The sequence below is a fragment of the Humulus lupulus genome, chromosome 9, assembly GCF_963169125.1.
Source record: "Humulus lupulus chromosome 9, drHumLupu1.1, whole genome shotgun sequence".
Taxonomy (NCBI): Eukaryota; Viridiplantae; Streptophyta; class Magnoliopsida; order Rosales; family Cannabaceae; genus Humulus; species Humulus lupulus.
Window position 1 is genome coordinate 63,622,052 of NC_084801.1, and position 3,621 is coordinate 63,625,672.

The window sequence follows — 3,621 nt, forward strand, 5'->3', positions numbered from 1 at the left end:
GTACGAAGATGCGACAAATTTCAGAGGTTCTCCAAGATCCCACGAACAGCTCCAAATGAACTAAAACAGATGCAGAGCCCATGGCCCTTCGCAGTTTGAGGGATAGATTTGATTGGATCCCTGCCAACAGGGAAAGGAGGAGTAAAGTACGCAGTTGTGGCAGTCGACTACTTCACAAAATGGGCCGAAGCTGAACCACTCGCGACCATCACGACCAAAAAAGTTCTTGACTTCGTCATCAAGAACATTGTATGGCGGTATGGATTACCCAGGAAGATAGTTTCAGACAACGGAACCCAATTTGACAGTGATTTATTCACCGATTTCTGCGAAAGGCATGGGGTCATTAAAAGTTTTTCTTCAGTCGCACATCCCCAAGCGAATGGGCAAGTCGAAGCCGTGAACAAAACTCTTAAGGACACGCTGAAGAAAAGACTTGAAGAAGCTAAAGGAGCGTGGCCAGAGCAACTGCCTGAAGTCCTCTGGTCGTATAGAACATCTCACCGAACAGCAACAAGGCATACCCCATTTTCCCTAGCCTACGGATATGAGGCCATGTTGCCTGTCGAGTTAGATCCCCCCTCACATCGGCGTTTGACTTACGACTAGGACCTGAACAGCCAGCTGATGATGGAGTCCCTAGACTCGATCGACGAGATGTGAGAAAAATCTCAACTCCGAGTTGCCGCTTACCAGCAAAAAGTCACCCGGTACTTTAACTCCAAAGTTAAAGAAAGAAAATTCAACGTCGGAGATTTGGTGCTACGACGAATTTTCTTAAATACCCGCGACCCCACTGCTGGAGTGCTCGGACCTAACTGGGAAGGACCTTACTAGATTGAAGAAGTCCTTCACCCAGGCACCTACAAACTTGCACGCCTAAACGGAGATCTCGTTCCGCGCTATTGGAATGGAGAACACCTGCACAAGTATTATCAATGAACAGTCCTTCTTAAAGGACTGGCTTGTTTAAATTTTTCTTTTTAATTTTTACAAGTTTTGCAAAGAGGATTAGCCACGTTGTATGGCTAACTGCTCGTATATGTAAGATTCTACTTCAGAATCACTCGTAAAGACATGTTTAGTCCATTTTTAATACGAGATTATAAGGGACTGTGCTCAGCCAGTCATTCTTGCCAACCTTTGTGAATTTATATTTACAAGTATTTGTTCATTACGTGTGTTGTTTTGCTGTATTACAAGTATCATTTCTCACACGAACAAGAATGTTCGAGCAGGTTATGGTCAAGGCAAGTGACCAAGGACCTAAAGCTCCTCGATCACTTGGGGGGAATATAAGGCACATCGATAGCAAAGCATACTCTCAAGGTATGTAAACACATGAACAAAATAAGTGAAAGCATGCTACAGTACTTAGAGTATTTTTCAAAATTTATGTTTTGTTAAATCATGCCAAAGTACTATGATAAGTCCGGTCATACGGACAAATGTTATAATAAATAAAGATATTATAGCATCAAGATTTAAGCTTTTACACCGCAAGCATCGCAGCTTGGATGTAACTGTTCAAGTAAAAAGATTTGCTGCCCGTGCAGCAAAGTTTAAAAAAAAGAAACTATTGTCTTTACATCACGACCCTTGGGTCGTATATCCAAAAAGAAGAAAAAATAAATGAGAAGAATTCAAGAGGCATTCGGGGCCAGAGGGTCTTGGGCAGCATCCTGGTTAGTCGCGTCCTCAACAACATCTTCTTCTTCCGCACCAGCGACGCTTGGAGTGGTAGGGGTCGCGGCTCTTGCCTCCTCTTTGGCCAGTTGGGCAGCACATCGGGCCAACTCCGCAGTTCTGACTTCCTCTGAAAGGTAGCTAAAGTCAGCACCCTGATTGTGTTTCCAGAAATTGTAGAAACATCAGAGTGTCGTCCTCTTATACTTTTCCAGATTTTTGGAGTTGTCGAGCTCCAACTGCTTCACCTTGCCCCCGAGAGTGAGAATGGCCTCATCCTTGGCCTTGAGTACCTCCCCCAGATGCTTGATTTCGCAGAGGTGGGTCTTGTTGAAATCTCGATACTCCTGCCTCAACTTGACCGCTGCTTCCTTCGCAGCTTCAGCCTCTGACAGCTTAGTCACTGCCGCATCTCTCTCTCGAACCACTGCCTCCAACTCCTTGGCATGCTTAGCCTCAGCAGCCAAAAGCTCCTCGGCCGCCTTCACCTGATACCTCTCGATGGCTTTTGCCTCCGCCTGCTTGAGGTAAGCCTGGGCTCGGGTACGAGCAGTAGTGGCAGAAAGTAAGGCCTGTGCACAAAGAAAAAGGAGTTAGAACTTATCACGAGGACTAAAAAACTAAAGCTCGAAGAATAAAGAAATACTTACTCTGGAGATTTCGTTCAGAGCCCTGTTCAGGATCTGGTCGACTGGTAGCTCTTCAGCTTGGACCATTGCGGCCCTAACACGGTCACCTTTATCGATGCGATCGAGGCGGTCCCTGGCAGATCGAATGGCGCGGCTCATGAGTCTGGCCCCATGAGCCTCTTCACGAGAAAGCTGCTCTCTGGTGGGTGCGGCTGGAGGGTTCGACGAGGCAGGGGCGTTTTGCTGCTCGGAAGGAGCTGGAGGAGGGGTAGGAGTTCGCCCAGCAGGCGCGGGACTTTGCCCAGTTGGCGTGCCCTGAGGAGGGTCTTCTGATCGACCCTTCTTGGCTGGAGGGCCTCGACTGGATTGACCAGTTCTCTTCTTAGGCTTCCGTTGGAGTTGAGGAACTTCCTCTTTGTCCTCAGCCTGGTACATGTCAAAAATGTTGGGAGTTGACATATCTGCATGAAGATAAACATAGAAAGTTAATAAAAAGGAGGCAGGTGAAAGTAAGTTAGACAACTGAAAGGAGGTAACAAAGTAAATACTCGAGCTACAACTACTGGTCGCTACACTAGTGACTCTATTAGTCATATACTCATTATCTGGCATGAAGAAGTCTGGCCCTAAGTTTGGAGCATATGTAAAGTTACCATCCCCGTCAAACAAGTGACAGGGAATCGGCAAACCATTTAAAAGCGAAATAACTTTACCATTGTCATCGGAAGATTCTCCCAAGTCAACAATAGGCTCTTTGGCCTTTTCTTTCCCCTTGCCTTGGGGAGCAGAAGGCCTTTCTGCGGAAGGGCTACTCGTGGGTTCCCTGATCGTAACTCCTGTTGGCCTCCTCCTGGGAGGAGGCACAGGAGGTTGCTACTCGGGAACCCCCTCGGCAGTGGCTTCGTCCACCATGGACCCTCTATTTTCATGGCGAGGAGCCAAGAGGCCAGACGACCTCAAGTTCTTTTCGGTTATCAGGGTCTTGACACATTTTGCTGCATCAGACATCCTGGCCAGAGTGTTAGACCTCGACACCATGTCTGGTGTTGGGGTCGGGCGTAACCAAGGGCCTGAAAAGCAGATTAAGTTTGAGAAAAATGAAAGGAAACACTCTATGTTAAAATATCGACCAGTCAAAGACAAGCTCCTACTTCCTCTCGCGAAGGCCAAGTTGTTACTGGTTATGTCCGGAGTAAAGAAGTACTCCTTGTTGTAATTCCCCACGTTTGATATATGGGTAGTGCCACTCAAGAACGTCCGGCCGGTCTCCTGGTGGCAGAAGTGGAAAAAGCCCGTCCCGTTGTGC